General features: G+C 38.4%; 1 protein-coding gene across 1 annotated transcript in view; it reads left to right on the top strand.

Moving 5' to 3' along the window:
* LOC127528469 (uncharacterized) overlaps window positions 1-26,006 on the top strand; it is a 209,043-nt gene that overhangs the window by 957 nt on the left and 182,080 nt on the right. The gene's annotated exons all lie outside the window — the stretch shown is intronic.

Below are 26,006 nucleotides of genomic sequence, written 5' to 3'. Positions count from 1 at the left end.
AGCCTCCTACAGTAGGTGTAAATTCCTCAAATGTCTGTTGCCTGTGTGGAGTTTGCATGTTCTCCTTGTGGCTGCCTTGCGTTGTCATCTGGGTACTTACTGGTGGCTTCATGTCTACATCTCCAAAGTGCAGGTCTGGTTAACTAGTGATTACAAATTGGATTTGTGAGTGGGCCCTTTGTTAGGCTGCCCAGCTCCATGTAACCCTGAATTAAATTAAGTGGGGTTGAGAATGTTGGGTAATTTTATTTAGCATAATGGTACTAACTCAAAGCAGCTGATTACAGATTTTATTGTTCTTTTTGTACAGAAATGTGTATAATGATGAATATTTCTTCTAGCTCTCAATGGATGAGAAAATAATACCAAGTCATAACATATGGACTTTTCAAACTGTTTTAAAATGCATGGCTGTATACTTTACAGTTATTATCAACTGAAATTGTAGTAGAGTGGTAGATTCCGCATTCATTTAAGCAAATCACTGCACAACAATTTTTGAAAAGTCTTGCTTCCTGAAAAGGTTTTGCTGATTGTGACAGGTACCTACTGGGTATGCACAAATATAGTTTTGGTTTTACTGCATCACGTAGGAAAGCTGAGAAATAGACATTTATATGTTTACTGACAATAACGTATTTAGTCACGTTTATGTTTCGCATAAGCTATTAAATTCAACAGAATTAAAAGTGTTTTGCTCCTGATTTTCTTTTTTATTCAATGTCTGGTGCATCACATTGTAGTGTCCAACAGTAGTCAGCAAGCATTGACAGATTCCAGTTGCCCTGGTATCGTTTCTCAATGACTTTAAGATCTCCACAGATATTCCAGTTGTACCTGCTATACTTAGATAGATAGATAGATAGATAGATAGATAGATAGACAGGACGTGCTTCAGCGACAGTTCCATATTCTCATACGTTTCTTTCATGTGTGCTGCATAGCCAACAGGTACTGAAGGATAAACGTTGCCATTGTGTAGCAGAACAGCTTTCAGGCTTAACATTGACAAATCAATGAAGAGACCCCACTCTTCCGGGTTGTGATCTCCGAAGCGTCCCTCTGGAGAATAAAAGGGAGAGAAAAATTAAGTCACAGAATGCAACGTTCGTCATATCAGTCCATACCACATGATTAGGGGCCATCTTCTTTGTCAGATCAGTCAAGGGTGCTGCTCTCTCTGAAAACCAAGGTAAGAACTGGCGGTAGTACCCAGCCAATCCAAGAAATGCTTGGTTCGCAGATGGGGCCATTTTAAAATGGCATCTATTTTTGAACACTGTGGTTTCATGGTACCCCGATCCACCAGGTAGCCCAAATATTTAGCCTCTTTCAGTCCAAAGAAACATTTCTTGGGATTGATACGAAGCCCGGTTTCTCCTAGTGCCTGCAATACGGCATTGACCTGCTGTATGTATTCCTTCCATGTGCTAGAATAGCGTCATCCAGATAGGCAGCACTATACGCATTATGGGGTTGGAGCACTTTGTCCACCAGACACTGGAAGGTCGCAGGAGCCCCGTGTAACCCAAAAGGAAGGACACGATACTGCCAGTGTCCACTAGGGGTGCTAAACGCCATCTTGACCTTCGCCGAGTCCATTAAAGGAATCTGCCAGTACTCCTTTGTCATGTCAAGTGTGGTCAAAAATTCTGTTTGGCCAAGCCTTTTGAGGAGGTCATTCACGCAAGGCATGGGATAAGCATCAAATAGGGAGACCTGGTTAAGCCGACGGAAGTCATTGCAAAACCTCCAACTGCCGTCAGGCCTATTAACCAAGACGACTGGGCTAGACCAGGGACTATAACTTTCCTCTGTCACTCCTAGTTCCAGCATTCGCTTGATTTCCAGGTCCACTTCTGCTTTCTTTGCCTCAGGAAGTCTATAGGAGCGCTCTTGGACTTTAACCCCCGGTTCAGTCACTATGTCGTGAACAAGATGGACAGGATAGCTGATTCCAGCTCCCTACTTTGTCTATAAGTTAATTCCTCGCCGAAATTAAGGGTGTCTATATGAGCAAAGGATGAGCAGGGCTGAGCGGAGGAGAGATCTGAATCCCTTTCCTTCCACGGCTTCAGCAAGTTCACATGGTAACCCACTTGCTTGGTCTACGATTGGGTTGTTTCACCAAATAGTCAACCAATCCTTTTCTCTCCTTAATTTCATAAGGACCTTGCCAATGGATGAGTAATTTAGAATGGGTTGTGGGAACTAATACCATGACACGATCACCTGGACGGAATTCTCGGAGCGTTGTGCCACAGTCATAATAACGGGCTTGTGCTGCTTGTGCCCCTTCCATATGACTTTTTAGAATAGGTCGAATTTTCCCAAATCTATTGCGTAATTGTGCAATATATTCCAAAATATTTGTAGAGGGAAGACCCTCTCCTTCCCAGCCTTCTTTCAAAATATCCAATATACCTCTGGGTTGTCATCTGTATAATAATTCAAAAGGTGAGAACCCTGCTGACCACCTTGCAAAACATCTGCTTGAGAGTCTGATTAAATCTCTCCACTAGACCATCGGTTTGAGGATGATACACCGCAGTCTTTAAGTGCTTTATTTTCAGTAACTTGGCCGTTTCCCTGAATATCTCTGAGGTAAAAGGTGTTCCTTGGTCTGTTAGGACTTCTTTAGGGATGCCACCTCGCGCAAAGACCCCTACTAGTTCCTGTGCAATTGCTTTAGATGTAGCTGAGCGCAAGGGAACAGCTTCCGGATATCGGGTCGCATAATCCACGAGGACTAAACATATATTTTATATGTAGGACACCATAGGCTCATCTATCTGCATATTTCTGAGTTTACCCTTTGATTTATATCTTCCACTCCATTCGTTTTTTCAATACTCAAACTGCAGTGGATCCTGGTGGTTGTTTACCACAATAGGACTCATTTAATCCAGGACCAGCCTCTCAAAGGAGATATAAGATTGTTAATGAATGAATGGAGTGATTGAGGCAAAAGATATCTACTTGGATTTGTATTTTTTAATAAACACCATATACAACTAAGTGTGTAAGCTGTGATATTTTTACAGTATCTATAAAAATTATTTGCCACCTTGGAATTGTTCACATTTTATTGTTACACAACATTGAATCGTAGTGGATTTAATTTTGTTTTTTTGACATTAATCAGAAGTCACTTTTCACTTTGGAATTAAAGAGTCTTTTTCTTTTGATCAGAAATATCAAAAAAGCCCAATTAAATCCACTATGATTCAGCATTCTACAAGAATTACATTTTGTAAACTTCCAATGGGCTGCATTCTTTTCACTGTCAATAACCATTCTTCCATCCATTATTAAATCTATTTAATGCAGCTGGCAGTCATGAGCAGCCCACCCCGGCAAGAACTAACTGTGGGTCAACCTGTTTTCTAGATTGCACTTGCATGTAGACCCACAAGTGCTCATCTCAGGCCAGTTTACTGTTGCCAGTTAACCTAATGTGCCTGCTCTGGGATGTGGGATCAAAAGTGGAGTACCTGGGAGATAAAGCCCTGCTAACCACTGTCTGAAAATATGCATGTGTGAGATGTAGTATCTGGAAGTCCTCTTCTTAATCTTGCTGGAAGAGGCATGTTTAAAATGAAACATACGTCTGCAGTTCTCCATGTGACATACTGCATGTTTTTTTTAGTTTTTCAGCTTGACCTCACACTGCCACTTCTCTAATTTTTCTGTTCTTTTATTATTCTTGGCTCTTTTTATGCTGCATTTATAATTTGTCATTTTTTATTTCCATTATCATCTCTCAGTTGAAATTATATCTTGTTCCAGTCTCATAATCACAAGGTTCTTTGCCTCTTTTGGTTTTGCAAACATTACTTGTCAAACAATCACAAAGTAAGCTGTCAAGATTGGATAGTACGTATCCATTTAATTAACTTTCTCAAACTGCGTAATGAAGAGTATACCGAAAGATCTTCCCACAGACAAGATTTTTTTTATAGTCATGCAAACTGATTATACATGTCACTGGAAAAAAAACATTTATTTCACTAGATTGAGTCTAGTTCAAATCTGGGGGCCTTTTTGGCAGCTCTGTCACCTAACAGGTCTAGTGTTCTGGGTTCATATTTCAGCTGTCTGTGGTGCTTGAATGTTCCCACCATTTCCACACTGAGTAATCTTAACACAACCACCCCCCGACCCAAAATGATATCCAATCCCCAAAGATGTGCTCAACTGGCTCCATTCGCATGAGTGAACCCTGCAGTAAACTGGTGCCCTCACCAGGGCTGGCACTTGTCTTGTCCCAAATGCTGCCAAGATATCCCTCAGCCCCTCCCCAGACTCTGACTTAAATTCAACAGGTCTGAGAATGTTATGTGGTGTAATGTTTATTATACAGAGGGCTCAGTGGGTGGCATTGCCACTTCTTTCCACATAAAGTGCATTCAGAAAGTATTCAGACCCCTTCACTTTTTTCACATTTTGTTATGTTGCAGCCTTGTGCTTAAATTATTTAAATTATTTTTTCCCACATCAAGCAACATTTAATATCAAAGAATGACAAATCAAAAACAGGATTTTGGAAATTCTTGCAAATGTATTAAAAACAAAAAGCTGAAGTATCTCATTGACACGAGTATTCAGAGCCTTTTCCATAACAAATAACAAATCCAACAGGTTTTTTTCTATAATTTGCTTGAATATTCCGGTTGAGTTTGCGACTTCTCTCATTAAGTATCATAGTTCACTTGCATTACCGATTTATTTGCGTGAATCCGAGAGAGAAACTGCAGGCCGAGGGAAGGGTGCGGGGCCTTCCTTACTTACACATCAGCCTCCATTCGAGTCGGTCTACCTCTCACCACGTGCTTGAGCGTACCTTGCCCATGCTTTGCTAGTGATACCTGTTTGTTCAAGAGACGTTATCGTCTACAGATTGTTAAGGAGTAACGTTTGACGTTTTTGAGAGAGAGATCAGAGCTACGTGTGTTTTAGAGTGTAGCTGCTCATTGCCAGAGATATCATGGCCACGTGTTTCCCCCCACACAGACCTGAACACGATCAGATACAGTGCCAACGTCTATTGATTTTTAAAGTTTGTCCTGGTTTACTACTACGTGGGCATAGCTGCGGGGGACAGCTGGTATTATAATAAACAACAATCCTCCAATCAAACATAAGAATGTCTGGCTTAGATAATAAAAGATCTGTTGCTGTCTGATAAAAAGCTTGTTGGTGGCAGTAAAATGTGGTCATATCTACCCAATTGTGCCACAGGTTTACATTTAAGGGCATCAACATTTGGATAGAGCAGGTCCAGCTTGTTGTGTCCACAAATGGAACATGCTGATAGAAGTTTGTTCCTTCCAAAGTTCCCTGGTTGAAATTAAACATTAACCAGGATGATGTCAATTATCTCCCTTGGCACTGACATAGATGAAATTCAGTCCGCATTTGAATATCTGGATCACACATTTTAGTTTTAATAATATTGCGGTCACTCTGTACCATTGCTCATTTTCAAAAATCTCCACTCCCCTCCTTCCTTTTCCATGTCATCTGATTGTATCAGAAGTAAATCCTCCAACATTAAATAGCATCTGAGATCATTTTAAACCAGACCTCCACCATACCCAAAATCTCAGAGTACCTGAAATCGCTTTAAGATGTGACAGTTCATTTAACTTATTTAAATGCGATCGAATGATCCTCATTATATGCAGGCAAGCCAGTTCTGAAAGCTTTTCATCTTACTTTTATCCTCATTCCAGATCTTTGCCCTGTGCATTCTCAGATGCGCTACTTTTCTGATAAGGTGTAACAGAGCTCCTTAGTCAGCAGTGATTGCAGTGCTACCAGCTGAGTACTGGAATATTTAATATATCCCACTGTATATCCCTTACAGTTTCTTACATTTTCAGAGGCTGTCGATGTAAGGTAGCCTTCAGATCCTGTATGCTCACCCTGTTAACATCTCCCAAGTTTGCAGCTTTTCCAATAGACAGTTGAGACGAACCGAAGCGCGAGTCTGCATTTATAGTAAATTTGTAGTAACAAGCCAAGTAGCCAGCTCTTAACATTAATAATAACATTAATAAATATATTAAAAAATGTTTAGCAAAAATTTAAAAAGGAAGGAGACAGAGTTCAGGGGTCAAAACCTCTTTAGTCTTGAGCAAACAAGGTTGAATGCAAAACAAATCTAGGTTCTGAAGTTTCATCTACTAAGTCAATCTAGCAGAATTCTTTAGTTCAAATAGTATATCATGCACTCAAGAATTCAAGCAGATAATGAGGGCAGGAGGCATCATCCCCTCAACAAACCTGTCCCTCTCCTCTCATTTTTGAACACTTTAAATTATTTGGACTGCATAAATTCAGCACAGAGTGTATATATACAATATATTAGGTTATATGAAGACAATTGTACGTACTAACTGTATATTTACAGTATATCAAATTAACAACCAAATTAATAACAATCCAGTGTAGAGACAGCAATAATACGTTAGTAATCATTGAAAGTAAGTGATTATTTCTTTTTCCCTTCAGTTCTTTTTACCTTCATTTCATCCGCTCTAGCCTCCCTAAACTGCAATCATCAAGATTATGCTGAGTGTACAAATTGCAAATCATTCCTTTTCTCTCTTCAACCAGTCAAGTAAAAGGAAATTATTATTGTTGTTGTTGTTATTACTATATTATTATTAATTATTTGACTAGGTGCTTTTTCTTAAGACGTGGATTTTAAAATGACACAGACATTCTAGAAATTAGCTTTTTGAAACACATTTTCTTTGTCACTTCTTCATCATTAATCTTTTATGTTTCAACAATAAATAAGAAAATCCAGGATGTCTTATACAAACATATTCATATGTTATTGCTAAACATGCTAATGAGCAACCTCTGTTTTGTAGAGCACCATAAGAAGATCTTGTTATTGAAAATAGCAGAGTGGCAGTTTTAAAAGGAATATTACAGTGTGGGTTATAATTGTATTTACAGTAGCAATGAATGTGGATCTCTGACATTCCTGCTAAAAATTTTATTAGTCTTTATTATAAAAAGTGTTGAATTTGTAGAGAAAGTTGTAATAGTTCATCAGGCAAACAAAATATTAGCACAGTTTCACTGCACAATGGCCTTTTCTTATTACAGAATGCAAAAACTCCTCACACTCAGACAAACACCGCTTTCTTAGATCCAAGCGAATCCCATCTTAAGCTTTGTCAAGGCAAGAGGATTGAACTGATAGCTCTGTGCTTACAGCTGTGTGTGCTAGAATTTAGTGTGGTCTTTATGTTTTCTGGGGAGTCACAGTTCTCTTCACATCCATTGAGACTGTGATGGCAAACCTGTATTAACTGTTGAATAGCCTGGAAAATGCAGCTGAGCTACTGGACTCATAAACAAATACTCCATGAATGGACAGAGAATTAGTTACTGTTTTCCTGTATCCTTCCACTCATCCATTCTGTGATCCTACAGGTTAGTGATGCCTGTCTCAGTAATACTGGAGGTAATTATAGCACATACACACACTCACATGGAGTCAGTTTTGAGCTGTCCCTTAAAACATCAAACACTGTATCTTCAGGTTGTAGTACCTGGTCAATAAGGGGAAATTTGCAAGTTCTACCTAGAGCAGGGGTGCCCAAACGTTTTTCACTGGGGGCCACATACAAAGAAATATACGAAGGGCTGGGCCACACACTAGAGGTGAGGTATATTGCCTCATCTCCTGTGTATTAAGCTAGCAAAATCAATCAAATATATCTAAATTATGCTTCATAATTGAATAGATAGATAGATAGATACTTTATTAATCCCAAGTTAAAATTCACATACTCCAGCAGCAGCATACTGATAAAGAAAATATTAAAATAAAGAGTGATAACAATGCAGGTACAACAGTCGATAACATTGTATAATGTTACCGTTTACCCCCCCGGGTGGAATAGTGTTGGGGAGGAACGATCTCCTCAGTCTGTCAGTGGAGCAGGACAGTGACAGCAGTCTGTCGCTGAAGCTGCTCCTCTGTCTGGAGATGATCCTGTTTAGTGGATGCAGTGGATTCTCCATGATTGACAGGTGCCTGCTCAGCTCCCATTGCTCTGCCACGGATGTCAAACTGTCCAGCTCCGTGCCTACAATAGAGCCTGCCTTCCTCACCAGTTTGTCCAGGTGTGAGGCGTCCTTCTTCTTTATGCTGCCTCCCCAGCACACCACCGCATAGAAGAGGGCGCTCGCTACAACTGTCTGATAGAACATCTGCAGCATCTTATTGCAGATATTGAAGGACGCCAGCCATCTAAGGAAGTATAGTCGGCTCTGTCCTTTCTTACACTGCCTTAAAGAAAAAACAGCACCACAGCTCTCCATTAATGGGTTTTCGTTTATTGTATTATAAAGTGCTCTCATCACATACAATAGAGTAAAAATCAAAAGCACAAGCTTGATCTGACACTTGATGTTTTAATTCGCCTCACAACTGCATTTCTGGACAAGCGAATGTTGTTGAATTCCTGCATTTTCTCCGGACACATTATTCCTGTGACTTTAGTGAGGCACTGTTTTATGAAGCCACCATCTGTGAAAGGTTTACCATGATGGGCAGTGAGTTATGCTACTTCGTAACTGGCTAATGTGGCATTTTCTTGTGTTTTGTTAGCACAGAAAAAATACTGTTGTTGAGCTAGCAGACTAGCTGCCATTTGCTTAACGTTCTGTTCTCACTCAGCACCAATGTTGGATATGTAGGTCGGATGTTTGGTTTCATAGTGTCAACGCACTTTATACTCTTTCATCACTGCAATAGTTTCATTACGAATCAAATAGACACACTTTCCATTGACTTCTAGGAAGAAATATTAATTTTTCCACCTTGTCTGAAATTTTCTGCACTCACTTGCTATCGTGCGTTTCTTTGGTTCTGCCATTTTTGGTCACCTGTAGCAAAATTGTTCTTTGGTTGTGCCTGTTTGTGAAGACGCTGCATTGATCAATACAGTAGCTCCGCCTTGTGTTAAACCTAAGAAATACAATACGGTTAAGAACAAGTTTCATGTGTGGGCCATATCTCACTATATTTTTAGAATTTGCTGCTGGCCAACTAAAGATGGACCATGGGCCGCAGTTGGCCCGTGGGCTGTAGTTTGGACACCCCTGACCTAGACAGTAACTGGTGAGGCAGAGACAGTGGTGGCGTTTTTGGCATGAAAATTCTGTTTGGGGAAAGGAGATGCTGTTAGAAGGAGTGAAACTATTCTGAGAAGCCATGCAGACAGACAGTGTGTGAGTGAGTGAAAAAGGCAAACATAATCCAACACTTAAAGGACAACACCCACGAGATCTTCTCCTTTGCCTAAATCCATTGGCCCGGTTATGTGGCTGCCGCCAATCTCAGAAAGGATCTTGGCTTGGATCAGCTCATTGAGTTCAGAAAGTGGGCACATATGGTGTTGCCTCTGACTGTAAGTGAGCAGTGTGACATGGAGCTGGTGGTGTGAATATGCAAGTAAGGGACATGGCAGAGAAATGAGGATTGGAGCATCATGTCAGGGGCTGAGCGACAGCAGTAGTGTTGGAGTGCGGCTGCTGAATGAGACAGCTTCTAGTAAGGTAATCAAAGGGCAGTATTAAAAGATGTTTCAACATTAACATCAAGTATTTATGAAGCCACTAAAGAGACACGAGCAATAAAAAAAAACACTTATTTCTTGTGCACTCTAGAAAGTTTTGCATTCTCACGAGATCTTCTTTCTCATGCACATGAAAAAAGATCTCATGAGCATAGAAAAGTTTTTCATACACAAGCAAAAAGACCTCTTGAGCATGAGATAGTTTCACATGTGCATGAGAAATAACTACACTGAAAGCTTTGTTCTCTGGGCAAAGTGTTAAAGCGCATTGTACATACAGTAAGTAATCAATTTGATTCATAATAACAATTTTGATATTTCTTTTATTAAACCCCGAGGGGAAATTGTCTACTTGCATGACCTTTGGGGGTCAGAGAGCAGGGTCAGCTATTGTACAGTACCCCTGGAGCAATTTTCAGGTTAAGGGCCTTGCCCAAGGGCTCAGTGGAGTAGGATCCCTTCTAGTAGTAATGGGATTTGAACTGGCAACATTCCAGATACCAGCACAGATCCTTTAGCCACAGAGCCACCACTCTGATGAAGACTATGTCAAAATAGGGAGATTTACAAGATCACACCGCCTTTTAATTGCATCACAACAAGGTAACAAATGGGCCACTTTAAAGGGGTCTAGCCTTCAAGCCCATAGGAGGAGCTGGAAAGTTTCAGGCTGCACATGAGCACAAAGGAGCAAAGGTACTGTATGTCGGGAACACTGCAAGGACAAAGGGCCTGATTAAGCAACCTGCAAGCAAGCTAGCGGTATTGAGCATAAAGGAAACTTCACATACTCCAAAAAGAAATATTTTTAGATAAGAAATTTCATTAAAAATATTATTTGGATTTGCTATAAATATTTTACCAATGCATTAAATTACGCAGGCAAGTTTACAATGTATATTAATTTAACAGCTCCATCAGTGGAGAGATGGGAAACACTTTCTCTTAATGGTCTGGGTAAAGTAGACTGCACCAAAGTGTGTTTTTTTTTTTTTTTTAAATAAAATAAAATATCATTAGGAAAATAATAGGGAATGTGTTTAACAATGCTTATAATGGTCAAATAGTTTCAGATCCAGGTTCAATCAGTGATTGTATGGGGCTTGTACCTTTTCTCCATGTCTTAGTTGGTTTAACCAGGTTCCCACCAAATAGGAACAATGGAGCTCTACATTGTAAGAGGTTGTTCCCTTTGATGGACTTGTATCCAGTCTAGGAATAGCTAATGTGCTGTGCGCAATGCTACAGGGATAGATTTCAGCTTCCAAAACCCTTTGACTGAAAGGTAAGTTAAAAATATGGAGGATAGATAAGTTCATGCCCATATAGCTTCCTTCCACTTTTTAATGCATCTACAGTATAAGTTGTTTTAATGGCTACATGCATTAATAATAACATGTTTCTTGATCCATAATAATATGTCATTTCAGAACAGCAAATCTTAGCTTTTGCTGTTTTGATTAATGACACCGTAGGACAAGTGGCATGTCAGCTTTTCATGTGTAATCACAGCTTTTGGTTTAACACACTCAATTTGTCAAACCTGCAATATGACTGCCCAGCTGGTAGTAGCTAGAATGTTACTGACAGAATACATCTAATTATTCTATCATTAGAATTCATACATTAAAGGAAACTTGATATAAGCAAAGTACATTAGCAATATAATTTGAGATAAGTGAGAGGTGATCACGATTAAGGGGTACAGTCATGTTCTCTTCAAGATTTTCTTTAAGGTTTTATCATGTTAGCTAGAAGCTCTGTTATCAATTTTAGTGCATCTCACTTACTGCTGGAGGTCATTTTGTAGAGTTCTGGCAGTGCTTCTCCTGTTCCTCCTTGCACAAATGAGCAAATACCGGTCCTGCTGCTCTGTTGATGCCCTTCTGTGGTCCTGTCCAGCTCTCCTTGTGTAACGGACTTCCTCCTGGTATTACCTCCATGCTCTTGAGACTGTGCTGGGAGACACAGCAAACCTTCTCGTGATGGCATGTTTGAATGTACCATCCTGGAGGAGTTGGGCTACCTGTGTAACTTGAATCTGCTGCAGGTACCAACTCAAGCTACCAGTAGTGACAAGGACATTAGCAAAATACAAAACTAGAGAAGAATCGGTCAGGAAGGATAAGGAGATAGCAATTGTCTGTGGCCACCCCCTGCAAAACTATTCTCTTTTCAGGGGTTGTCTTGCTGTGGCGTCACCAGTGTACCTGCGGTCACTTTCATTTGCACCAAAGAAGGTGAAGTTAATTCACAATCACTTATGGTTCCTAGCTAGGCACATTGATATCCCTTTAGCCTAACTGACTTGGTTTTAGACTGTGATGATTAAGTGTTCCTTTATTTTTTTTATTGAATTGTGTATTTTCAGAGTTTTACAAAGATGCCATTTTCAAGGAACAAGTAATGGGTTACTAACTTACAGCTTTTCTAATGGAAATTCATCAAGCCTTAAGTATAAAAGTAGTGTTGAAGCAAACTGAGTTACCAAACCCTCTGAAGCATTCTTTGGACAATATTACACTGTACTTTATGTTGCTATGCAATTAGTAAAGGAGGTGCCTGTTACACAAGCTGTGGGATCTCAAAACCTTGTCTTTTGACTTTGTTGTGGCTGTGGATCAGCCAGACCTGTTCCTCCCAGTTTCCTCCAGTTTCCAAGTTCATTTGATAATCTAGGATAACTGTACTCGTAAAAAACTTGGTTTTGTTTGCAGTTTATCTAAAGGGAAAACCTTCACTTTTATGGTTATAATGTTCTGTCTTTCTTACTTTGTTAATTGCCTTTATCTTGCCATTTTGGTTGCAATATACAGTACAATATTAACCAAAGATGCTTCAGAGGGTGTAGCAACATAGTTTGTTCCAACACTGTGTGTTTTTTCTGTACAGACAAATGATTGTAAGTAATCAACAAAAGTTGGGACACTTGTAGGAATTGTTTGTGACAATTTTCAAGACTTAATTAACTTCCTTTGCTGCAGAAATTGTGCAAGTAGTTAACCCATCACTTATTGCCAAAAAAGTGTGTTTTGTATAACTGAAAATTGCAAACCTAAACTGTTTTTTTTTTTTTTTTTAAATTAGCTCTAACAAAAAGTATGTTAGACTAAAATAATGAGTCTCAGGACTTCTCAAATATTAGTAGCTGAACAGATTCAGCTAAATTAAAGTGAAAGGCCTTTTGAGTTAAGAATATTTAGTGTATCTTAACATTGTAAGAAGACACAGGAAGCGTCAGAAAGAGTTGTTCAGGCACAAGCCTTCTTCAGACACCCCAAGATGGCGTTAAAGCCAGTTGTGACGTCTGTAAGCCGGAATGAGCGGGTTTCAGGGTGGCGGAAACCAGAATTGACATCAGGGATGGAAGAGATGTCAATCATCCTTTCTTCAGAGGTGAGAAGAAAGATGGCATTAGACAACCACGGCACCCTCTGGCTCGCTGTATAACAGTTATTAAATGAGCCCTGGATTTGTCTTGAAGATGCACATGTGTGATAATATTCATAGAATTGTTGTTTTCATCAATTATAAAAAATGATAGATAGATAGATAGATAGATAGATAGATAGATAGATAGATAGATAGATACTTTATTAATCCCAAGGGGAAATTCACAGTTCAATTCACAATTATTATTCATCTACAGTTTTACATGAATTAAGTTGTTACTTAATGATTTTATATTGATAAATATGGCTGAGTATCATAATTTAAAAATAAAATTTGAAACTGACATCTCCATTCGCTCTTTTATTTTCCAAAGACTTTTCTACATCCATCCATCCATTTTCTGATTGGAAATCAGAATCAAAATCAGCAACCATGCACTTTTAATCTATTTGTGAATGGTCAAACCTCTATTTCTTCTGGCAATCCATTCAGCCTATTTTGTGAAACATTTTTAATCAAGATCATTAAAACTACAGTTTAATATCGATATATATCTTCCATCTATTATCACACACATCTTTTAAAATTTTGGAAACTTGGTGAGCTGAAGTCCTTCCCAGCAGAATCAGTCTGCCTGTCCATCACACTCACGCAAAATTATTTAGCCAATTAACTTAAAAGTGTGATAAGATGGAGTTGGGGTCCTAGGAGTAAGAAATCAAGTCCCACCTTGGTCATTGTGAGAATGGTGTTTGCTCACATCTTCCAAGAGATGACCAGCTTTCTCCCTTACCCCAGAGTCAGGCATGGTGATTTGCATGGAATTGGACACCCTTAATGAGCTATGCTGTCGGTAATCTTGATTTAATGGTGTTTTTTTCATTTTAATAATTGTGCTTGTTACCATTTATTCTTTTCAAGGAACTTAAATAAATGTGCCTTCATTTTATGATAATACAGTGTCTTTCCCACCCTTCACATAGTTTTCTCATTCTTGCATTCCTACTCCTCTATGTTTCATTTTATTATAAGTTACACCTACTGTACTTAATTTTTTGTGGGATGTCTGCATTGAGAAACAGCACAATCCTTTGTTACCTGGTCTGCTTCAGTCTCTTGTTAATTGCACACAATGTTTGCCATTTGTCAAAGCCTTGCTTTTTGAAGTGGGGCCCTTTTAATCAAAAGCTGCAGCTCTTAAGAGGTGGTCTAACTCTGCTGCCACTGGCAAATGTTAAAACATGACATGAACGCTGTTTGAAGCAGATCAATATGTTTATTTATATTTCTAGTATTATTCATATTGTCAGACAGACCTAATGTTATGTGGACCTCTGTTTGGAGAGCTATTTGCCATTGATAATAGGAATCCAGGTGCAGTACACTGGAACACAAAATATAGCTGCAGCATTTAATTACCTCATTGACAGCTCAACATTTTTTAACTGGATATGTGCAGCACAATGAAGGCATCTGAATACAAAACAACAGATAAAGACATCAACAGATGTGGTGCTTAATTAAGTTGAATAATTTATTTAAAACATTTCAACACATATTTAAACTATGTAATTTCTACAGCCAAGTAGCTGAATTGTTTTCTGTGCTTTTAACCCAAGGTTATGGTCTCATTAGTATAAAGTTAACAATGAACTGATTAAACTTGGCAGAATGTATTTCTACATCTTTTAGCCACACATTTTATTTTAGAAGGCTGGAGTCATTCACGAACACACAATGAAGAGCTAACATTTCTAAGTCAATTTCTTTGAAAATTCTTCTTTCTTTTTCCTTCTCCTCTGATTACATAATCAATCCTATAAATAAATGAAGTGACATTTTTCTGTAGGGTTTTTCCAGTGATTAGTGTTTCTCTCTCAATGCACCATAACACCAAGCTCACATCCCAGCCTGGTCACGGCCAATGCTGCTTTTGAACATTCTCTCCATGCCTGCATGGTTTTACTTTGGCACCCTGTCTATGCTGCCACCTTCCCAAGATGTGCTCTTTCATCTGATGAGCAACTCTTAATTGTCTCCAAATGAGTGAGTGCCATGTAATTAACTGTGTCCAGAGTTGTATTCTGTGTTTCACTTCCTACTGTCAGCAAGCGCTATGTCATCCTACAACTCTATAACTGGATTAAGCTGGTGAGAAAATATAAAGTTTTGCTATGGGTAACAACAATAAGAAAGACTGATAAAAATAGTTTAAACCTTTACTAAGACGTGAACATGCAGTCTGTAAAAAGTTACTGACATGAGAGATTTGTGCAGGACTAAAATGACAAAGGTCATACAGTAATAAGTACTTTACCTTACCTCCTGGTATAAAATGAATCCAGTGCGAATAAGAGTACTACTTCTGAGGACCGAGAGTCAATGGCTAAGTCCAGAATAGGAAGGATCAGTTCTGATCTGGCAGAAATGCACCTGATGTAGGTTTTCATTGAAACCGATCTCTTTATAAAAGGCTTATACTGACTGCTCAAAAGGATTGATTTAGATATTAAATATTACTGCTCAGTCAGAAACATGTCAAGGTTTATACTAGAGATTTAGATAAATCTTTAAAACAAGCCAAAGATGTTAATCCAGAATCGAGTGAAATAAATGATGCAAGAGAAAATTTATGCCATAATAAAAGACAAAATCATAACCAAAAATCCATAGCAAGAATTTAAGCAAAAACTAATCAACAAATGCTATAATTACTGTTTTGAATTATCCACAAACCTGGACGACCAGCAAGCATACAACTAGGAACATTATACTTTGACACCATTCTCTTCCGACTGATCTCTCCCTACTAACAGCTTGGTAACCAGACCAAACAAAACACACAAAATGGCGGCACCCATAATACAAACAAAATGGTGCTGTAGAAGAACATATTTTCATAATTTTTAAATTGTTAAGAACATCATTGAATAAAAAAATAAATTGAATTATTGACCTTTAAAAATCACCAAAGCATTGTTTTAATATATAAAAAATGAAAAACATCTGTCAGATAATGACAAGGTCTCTCATTGAGCCTAAGGTTTCATTCATTTTTTGTTTACTGTTTCTTGTACTATCTACTAGGTCAGTGGTGCTTAACTGCAGTCTTACAATCACAGTAACATGTACATTACTATTGAATTGTCTTCTGATGTCTAGCTTGATTTTGTTTTTAGTGTTCATCTATATTTTTTATTACAATAACACTGAAACATGCATACAGAGATTTATGGTAATTAATAATAAGTCTCTGAAAATCCAAAAACAGTTATTTACAGGAATTGTACTTATTTACACAAAACATGTAGATTGAATGTTCCAAACTAACAGACTAACTTTGACTACTGTTTTATTTCCACTACGTTTTTCCAAAGGTTCCAGAAACCTGCTATGACATTTTACATCTAACTTAGGTCCTGCTTTAAACATGGAACCAGTGGGTGATGGCAATGATTTCTGTTGTTAAATAATTATACTTTATTTAATAATTTCCAAATATGTACATGCCTGATACAACAATCAAGCACTCATTGCTAAATAAGTACATAAATAAACCCTTGACATACTGTATATTTTAAGGAAGTCACTGCAAAAATTCTGAAGGACTGGAAAATGGCAAATATTAGTCCATTATATAAGAAGGGTTACTGGGCAGATCCAAGCAACTATAGGCCACTAATCTTAACATGCATCACAGTTAAATTAATGGAAGGAATTATTAAGGATAAGAATGAGCAACACACGGCAAGGACAGGAGTTACTAGGAACAGTCAGAATGGTTTCAGAAGAGGGAGGTTGTGTTTTACGCTACAATTCTATGAAAAAGCAACAGAAGGATATGATCAAAGTGGAGCATATGGTATTATTTATCTTTCAGAAAGCATTTGATGAGCTACCACATGAGAGGTTTGGCATCAAACTTAAAGAAGTGGGAGTTCAGGATGATGTTTTTAGATGGGTACAGAATTGGCTCAGAAGCAGGAAGCATAGGGTGTTGGTTCGAGGAACCAGAATTGTCCGATGTTAAGAGTGGTATTCCGTAGTGGTCAGTGCTAGGACCACTGCTATTATTATTATATATAAATTATTTAGATAGGAAAATAAGTAATAAGCTGGTTAAGTTTGCAGATGATACCAAACTAATTAGACTGGCAAATAATCTTGAATCCGTTGAACCATCACAGAGGGACTTGGATAGCATAAAGGCTTGGACAGATTTCTGGTAGATGAAATTTAATGTCTGTATATGTAAAGTATTACACATAGGAAGTAAAAATGTTAGGTCCAATAATCGAAAGGACGCCTTATGAGAAGGATTTAGGATTCTGCCAGACAGCATTCAGAAGCCATTAAGAAGACAAACAGAATGTTAGGTTATATCGCACGATGTGTAGAGTACAAGTCCAAGGAGGTTCTGCTGAACGTTTATAATGTACTAGTAAGGCCTCATCTGGCGTACTGTGTGCTGTTTTGGTCCCCAGGCTACACAAAGGACATAGTAGCACTAGAAAAGGTCCAGAGAAGAGTGACTAAGCTAATTTTAGGGCTACAGGGGATGAATTATGAGGAAAGATTAAAAGAGCTGAACCTTTTCAGTTTAACCAAAAAAAGACTAAGAGGAGACATGATTGAAGGGAATTAGTACAGTGGATCGAGACTGTTATTTTAAAACAAGTTCATCAAGAATGCAGAGACACAGTTGGAAATTTGTTAAGGGTAAACTTCACACAAACATTATTAAGTTTTTCTTTACACAGAGAACCACAGACACATGGAATAAACTACCAAGTAGTGTGAAGACAGTAGGATGTTAGGGACTTTCAAAACTCGACTTGATTTTACTTTAGAAGAATTCAGTGGATACGACTGGTGAACTTTCTTGGGCTGAATGGCCCGTTCTCATCTAGTTTGTTGTAATGTTCTTAAAACAAAAAAGCCCTAAAATATCACTCCAACCAAAAATACAGTTAATACAGTAAATCTCCAAAAAAACTGAAATTCATTAATCTCAAATGACAATTAAAACCCCACCCGCACCAAATACAGAGAGTAATAACAAAAAGATGTTATTCTTTATCATTCTGAGGACCAAGATGATACAAATACAGACTTTCTAATTACAAAATGAGTGTACATAAACACACAGATATGTTTAATCGGCTAGTAAAACTATGCAGGAGTTTTAAGTAACAGATAGGATACCTGCAGTCCCAAGCTGAAATTCAAACCCAGAAAGCACATGTAGAGGTGTAACTGCGAAAGCGTCTCTCTGTTTCTCTTGCATAGTGTATTTTTCTCTTTCTCTTTTTTGTTGTTTTTTGTTGTACCATCCAGTAATTCTTTATCACTAGTTGTGTGCTTATCACAAGTTAAGAATGACTCTCCTATGATATCTCACAGATAAGCCCATTTTGGAAAAAAAAATTTGCTTAATGTTGGGAAGCCTCAAAACATATGGCATAATAATTTTATAGCATTGTTCACAGTTAGGATCCAATTCCTTATATATTTTGGTTAAATCCATCCATTTTCCAACCCGCTGAATCCAAACACAGGGTCACGAGGGTCTTCTGGAGCCAATCCCAGCCAACACAGGGCACAAGGCAGGAACCAATCCTGGGCAGGGTGCCAACCCACTGCAGGACACACACAAACACCAAGCACACACTAGGGCCAATTTAGAATCACTAGTCCACCTAACCTGCATGTCCTTGGACTGTGGGAGGAAACCAGAGCGCCCGGAGGAAACCCACACAGACACGGGGAGAACATGCAAACTCCACGCAGGGAGGACCTGGGAAGCTGCGAGGCAGCAGCGCTACCCACTACACCACCGTGCCGCCCTATTTTGGTTAAATGTAATATGGAAAGATGTGTTTGAGGTGCAATTTTAAGCTGAATTATTGAGTTTTTTCCATAGATGGATGAAAAATACATGTTATGTGATGGCAGTGTTTTCAATAAAGCAAAGCGTATTTTACAAATTTGTTTATTTGCGTTTTCATGAATGCCTTAAGCAGTCATAATGTAGTCGTGGTTCTGTTTTTAAACACTAACTTTAGCTGGGCAGAATGCAGTTATATAGTAAGTGCAAAATTTTCTTTGCTGTAACAATGTTCAAAATAATGTAGAAATCACTTTGCAATAAGAAAGTATACAGTTAGAGTAAATATTAAAGAAAAGTTCCCAATGGAGTATCAAACAGTGAAAGCAAAAAAAGTAAAAAGTGGATTAAAAGCAGTAGAAATAACAATTAGCACTTTATTAATATCATTCCTATCCTCAGTACAGGTAAATACAAGATTATCCTTTACCTTGGACTAATGTCAGCATGTAAGTAATTACTGGTTTAGCATTCTTGATTATAAGGGGAAATGCTTAAGAACAGGTCTTGGTTTCTGCTGTTTATGTCAAACCTTCAAATTAAACATTAAAACACAGAAAACCAGCAGCCACTGCAGGATTCCAGGGCCATATTTAAGCTAATTTTTTTTGCTGAGAGATGCACTAAAACTTAGAGTAGTGAGCAGGTGTGGGAGAGTAGACTTAGTTACTGTGGCTGTGAGTGGGTGCCCAGAATGTAGATGAACTTCTGAGAAAATCTGAAAAATAAACTATAAATAATGACCATATGTTATTTTTACTATTATAATTTATCATATATGTTACAATCCGTAAAGTTTCACTGTAGAACTGCATACAGTCAGAAATAAAAAGAAAAGATAGTATGTGCATGACGCTGATATTTTTTTTTGTTAAAACAAATCATCCCAGGCGTTTGTGTGCATGTGCAAAGGAGCTTGTACAGGAGGGTATGCACAGTATAATTATGGCTTAGGTACTGCTTTTTTCCCCACTTTCTTTCATATATGCATTGACTTACAATCAGATGGACAGAATCAGTTGTGGTAGGTTTAAATCTTGCCTTGTGCATGAGTGAATAATATGTATTTAAATACTCATCTTAGTGGCACGCACAATTAACCAGGCTTATCTCTCCATCTGTTACACTCTTAAAAATAAAAGTGCCAAGGTGGTTCTTCAGAGCGATGCTGTAGGGTAACCATTTTTGGTTCCTTAAAGACCCATCCATATAAAGGATCCAGAAAGAACCTTTGTTTATTTAGATCTGTATAAGGCTTCATACTTTAAAATAACTATAAATAGACTACAATTTAAATAACTATAAACAGCATTTTTTACATATTAGGAAGTTTTTCAAAGCACAAAGAACCAACTGCTTATGCAAAGATCCCTTCCCAGAATGAAATGGCTATGAGGAATCGTTCAACTCAATAATGAACCAATAAGTGCCATTAAAGAGCCGTGACTTTTAAGAGTGTAGGGAGACCAGGGTTTTGTTTTTTAAAGACACACAGCTTCTTTATGAATTTTTCTAATCAAACAGTTCAATCATTTTAAAAGTCTTAGTTTATATTCCACTACTTAACAAACATTTTAAAGACATGCAGGGTTGTTATTTCTCTAAGACATACTACTTTAATATTAATATTTTATTTAGCACATTAGATGTCAACATTTGAAGTAGAAGTGAAGATAGCTACATGCTTCATATCTTAGAAGAAGGCATCACTGGTTTTCAAAAATGATCAGTTTGAACATTTTGAAACGTAATGAAATTATCTTCAACACGTAGTCTGTCACTTCTGCTGATAAGTTCTCGTCCTTATCAGAAGTTTTGGGCTTTTGGACTGAAGTGAGCTTTAAGTCACACATGCTGCCTCTCATGATCATGCATTTGGCTTTCTACTTGTTACACCCTGGTCATAATCACAAGGGATTTATATATTGTGGCACCCGGCTGGGGGTGGTACCCAGGTGGGACACCCAGGAAGACCGGAGGAGGGCTCGTGCCTCCTCCAGACCACGAGGGGGCGACCGCCCTGGTTCCTTTGGGGGCCCGTGGTCACCGCTTGGGGGCACCCCCATACCTGGAGAGCCCTGGACCCCAGCATTTCCGCCACACCAGGAAGTGCTGGGGGGAAGACGAGTGGGGACACCCGGAGTGCTTCCAGGTACGCAGCCAGCACTTCCGCCACACTGGCCGGGAAGCACCAGGAGCACATCCAGGTGTGCATATAAAAGGGGCCGCCTCCCTTCACAGAGTGGCTAGAGTCGGGTGGAAGAGGACAAGGTCTGTGAAGAGAGAGAAGGAGGCGTTCTGAAGAAAGGCATACTGTGGTTGTGGCCTGGACTGGGGTGATTGGTGCTGTGGCACTGGGGTTTGTGCAACTTTAAGACTTGTAAATATTGTAAATAAACGTGTGTTGGGTGACTTTAACATGATGTCCGTCTGTCTGTCTCCGGGACTCGTTCTACAATATATATATATATATATATTTATTTATTGTATTTGTCTTTACACATACAGTACACTTTTGTTTTTTTCTGCACCTTTCATTGGTGTTCAATAGTAACATGGCTCTGACCAGTTCTCGTGGCCGTCACCTGAATCGAACTGCTATCTGGGCTTTTCTTTAAACAAACCCTCCACTGCATGTGAGTTTCACTAATTGCAGGTTCAAAACATATATGTGTCACACTTGGGCTAGATAAAATACAGAGGTCTGCTGTTTGTTTACACAGTCAAAGTAGCAATAAACTCAAAATTCCGGGCAGTTTTAGGGATTTTATCAAAATCGGGCAGACCGCTATATTAAGTTTTAAAAAGAAAACATCGACAGGAAAACGAGGACATTGGGTCACCCGTTATTTATTCATGTTATTACTTTTTGAAAACGATATCAATAGAGTACCTCTGGTTGTACTGTGAAAAAGACAAACAGTCATAAATAAATTTACTATCATCTTTTTTATGTTTTTTCCTGTACATTCTGCTGTTTTAAGAATCCACTTAGGTTATTTGTCCAGTTCTTGTTAAAGGGACATGCGAGAATACAGTCAGGAGCAGAATGAAGTCTTTCGTGGTCACAATAGAAAGCAGGCTTGAGAAGGATGGAAACAGGATAGAATTTTGTCAAGCTGGCCAGAGAAAAAACTCTGTTCCAAGAAGACCTCTACCATCACTGTTATTTCAGCATTAGCAATGCAGAGTCTGGTTTAAAAAGTTCAGTAGAGAAACAGCAGATCCTGAAAACCTTAAGAGAAATGCAGTCCATAAGTGTTAAGTTATGGAGCCTTACAAACAGATATGGTGAAAAAAATGATCAGATTATATGAGCCACAGAAGGAAATGTGCAATCAATAATTGCATAGTTGTTTGGGACACTGAGAAGGCTTATAATGGTAAATTTGAACTACCTTACAGGTGGTATAAGCCAGCATCTCTCAACCACTTGTTCACAGCCCATTCTTGGATCATGAGTTGCCACTTGTAGGTCACACAGTGGGTCGTGGAAGGTTGCCGCTCTGACAAACCAGCTCAATCTCCCCCCGGCTATGACAAACATGCTCGACTCTGTAAGTGGGACCTCACCCTCTCCCACTCTAACACGCTTGATTCACCAAAGGAGAAATGGTGGGTCGTGAAGATGCTTTCATGGGAAACACTGGGTCTTGACACCAAAAGATTGAGAAAACACTGGTATAAGAAGTAATATCAGGCATTCTGGGGTTTTGTAAATCAAGTTTAGTGGACAATTCGGGGATGATGACTGTACTGCTATTCATTACTAGAAAAGAAATGATAAATGGAGGCATGCAAAGGCATAAAGTGAGCATAACTGAGAAACCAAATGTGAGGCCATGGAGTACACACAAACCATGGCTGTGAAAATGTACCCAATTAATGCCAAGTTTTGACCAAGGATTTAAAGGTCACTCATGAGGAGATGAATTAATGTAAAATATAAGAACATGGAAATGACACTTTGTGAATAGGCTGTAGGTCAGATGCAAAGGCGCTTGGGGGAGCGTGGGAGATTTTACCATGTAATTGTAAATTACATATCTGATTAGAGAGGGGTAATGTCTCGTGCTGAAGCACCTGACCCTATGACTCCAATCTTAGAAAGTGCCCTTGCAGATGGATGATTCCATATGATTAAATTAATTGGTTTATTTGAAGGCTTTCTTTGTGTATCACTTATCTTTATTTATTTGCTGCTTGTGTTAAGAATGATGAGCAGTGCCTGCACAAAATCTCTGTGCTTATATGATAGGTGAACCCTAGGTAAGACAGGTCCAGTGAAAGAATGAATATATTTAAATCAATCAATCCACACTCCATTAATATTTTAATGACATTTTTATAATAAAAAACACAGGACAAAGAAGGTAGACTGTAGACTGTCATGTTTAATTTTTCTTCAAGCTTTTTTATTTACCTTCTCTATTCTTTTCTCTTTTTTTAACTTGTTTACCTTGACTATTTCCCTTCCACTTCATTGAAAGTCATGTTTTGATGGCTTTCAGCAGTTCAGAAACAGGTTACAGTCAATCACAACATAATAACTTGACATTATAAGGAAAGGTTTTATAAAAGTAAAATTCAATTAAGGAGAAATTCTATAAGGATATTCATTCCTGAATGTAAATGCACAGTGGGAGGTCTCAAACAGGAATGTAATCCTTATGAAAAGCATCTAGGAGTCATGGTGGAGTCACCACTATCTACATCAAGACAGTGTAAAGAAGCAACCGAGAATGCTAATAGGATGTTAGGTTATGCAGCATGGTGTCTTAATTTTTAAATTAATTTATGTGAAACACTAGTGAGTCCTAATCTGGACTACTGTATATAGTTTTGTCTCCGTATTAGAAAATTGACATTACAGCAAGAGAGGGTGTCCAGAGTATAGCATCTAAGCTGATTCCAGGACTAGGAAGTACATGATATGAGGAAAAACTGAAGGAGTTGATCCCTAACAGTTTAAGCAAACGCAGATTAAGTGGTAACATGACTGAACTGTTTAAAATTATGAAAAGAATTGGTACAGTGGATTCCAGCTGTTATTTTAAAATAAAATCTTCAACATGAACAGACCTACACCATCGGAAGACATGTTATTAACAGATTTTGTGTAAATGTTAGAAAGTTTTTCTTTACAAAAAGAACCATTGACACATGGAATAAAATTCCAAATAGGGAGGGCCTTCAGATCTCAACTTAATATCATTTTAGTCAATCTAGGTGGTTAGGATGGACAATCTTTCTGGGCTGATTGGCCCATTCTCGTTACAATCTTTCTAATGTTCTAAATGTAGCTTGCTGAATGCTGTCAGGGTAATGGAAAAGACAATTAACTGGAAGCTTGAGTGTAGATCTAGATTACTATACTTCATACAGATTTAAAAACATGCCATGGGCATCAATTGTGACTCAACACCAGAATGCTAGATAATCACATTTTTCGATTCAGTCAAATATCTTTAAGAACATTAGAACACTCTAGACGAGAACAGGCCATTCAGCCCAACAAAGCTCGCCAGTCCTATCCACTTATTTCTTCCAAGAAAACATCAAGTCGAGTTTTGAAAGTCCCCGATGTCTTACTGTCTACCACACTACTTGGTAGCTTATTCCAAGTGTCTATCGTTCTTTGAGTAAAGAAAAAACTTCCTAATGTTTGTTTGATGAACTCATTTTAAAATAACAGTCTCGATCCACTGTACTAATTCCCTTCATAATTTTAAACACTTCAATCATGTCACCTCTTAATCTTCTTTTGCTTAACCTGTAAAGGCTCAGCTCTTTTAATCTTTCCTCATAATTCAACCCCTGTAACCCTGGAATCAGCCTAGTCACTCTTCTCTGGACCATTTCTAGTGCTGCTATGTCGTTTTTGTAGCCTGGAGACCAAAACTGCACACAGTACTCAAGATGAGGCCTCACCAGTGCATTACAAAGGTTGATAAATCTCCTTGGACTTGTACTCCGCACATTGTGCTATATAACCTAACATTCTGTTAGCCTTCTTAATGGCTTCTGAACACTGTTGGGAAGTCGATAGCTTAGAGTCCACTATGACTCCTAAATCCTTCTCATAAGGTGTACTCTCGATTTTCCAACCGCCCATTGTGTATTCAAACCTAACATTTTTACTTCCAATGTGTAATACTTTACATTTACTGACATTAAATTTCATCTGCCACAAATCTGCCCAAGCCTGTATGCTATCCAAGTCCTTCTGTAATGATATAACGGATTCCAAATTATCTGCTAATCCACCTAACTTGGTATCATCTGCAAACTTAACCAGCTTGTTACTTATATTCCTATCTAAATCATTTATATATATTAAAGATAGAAGCGGCCCTAGCACTGACCCCTATGGAACACCACTCTTAGCATCGGCCAGTTCTGATGAGGTTCCTCGCACCATCACCCTCTGTTTCCTGTGTCTCAGCCAATTCTGCACCCATCTACAAACATCACCCTGAACTCCCACTTCTTTTAATTTGATGCCCAACCTCTCAAGTGGCACCTTATCAAATGCTTTCTGAAAGTCCAGATAAATAATATCCCGGTTCCTCCCTGTGTGGATAGCGCTTTGAGTACTGAGAAAAGCGCTATATAAATGTAATGAATTATTATTATTATAAGCTCCACTTTGATCATATCTTTTTGTTGCCTCCTCATAGAATTCCAGCATGTTAGAAAAACATGACCTCCCTCTTCTGAACCCATGCTGTCTGTTCAGAATAACTCCTGTCCTTGCCAGGTGTTGCTCAATCTTATCCTTAATAATTACTTCCAATAATTTTCCTGTGATGCATGTTAAGCTTACTGGCCTATAGTTGCTTGGATCTGCCCTGTCACCCTTTTTATATAATGGGATGATATTTGCCATTTTCCAGTCCTTCAGAATCTTTCCAGTGTACAGTAACTTCCTAAAAAACTAAGAACTCGAGGGTAAATATTATCTGGTCCTGGTGATTTGTTTGATTTCAGCTTATTTAATCTGAGCAGCACTTCTCCCTCTACAATTTCCAAATCCCTCAGTACCTCGTTAGTGGTCCCAGTTACCTCTGGGAGGTTATCCACTTGCTCACTTGTAAACACCTCAGAAAAATGTAAGT

The sequence above is a fragment of the Erpetoichthys calabaricus genome, chromosome 6 (assembly GCF_900747795.2).
Source record: "Erpetoichthys calabaricus chromosome 6, fErpCal1.3, whole genome shotgun sequence".
Taxonomy (NCBI): domain Eukaryota; kingdom Metazoa; phylum Chordata; class Cladistia; order Polypteriformes; family Polypteridae; genus Erpetoichthys; species Erpetoichthys calabaricus.
The sequence above is the reverse complement of the archived record's forward strand: the minus strand, read 5'-3'. Positions and strand labels throughout refer to the sequence as shown.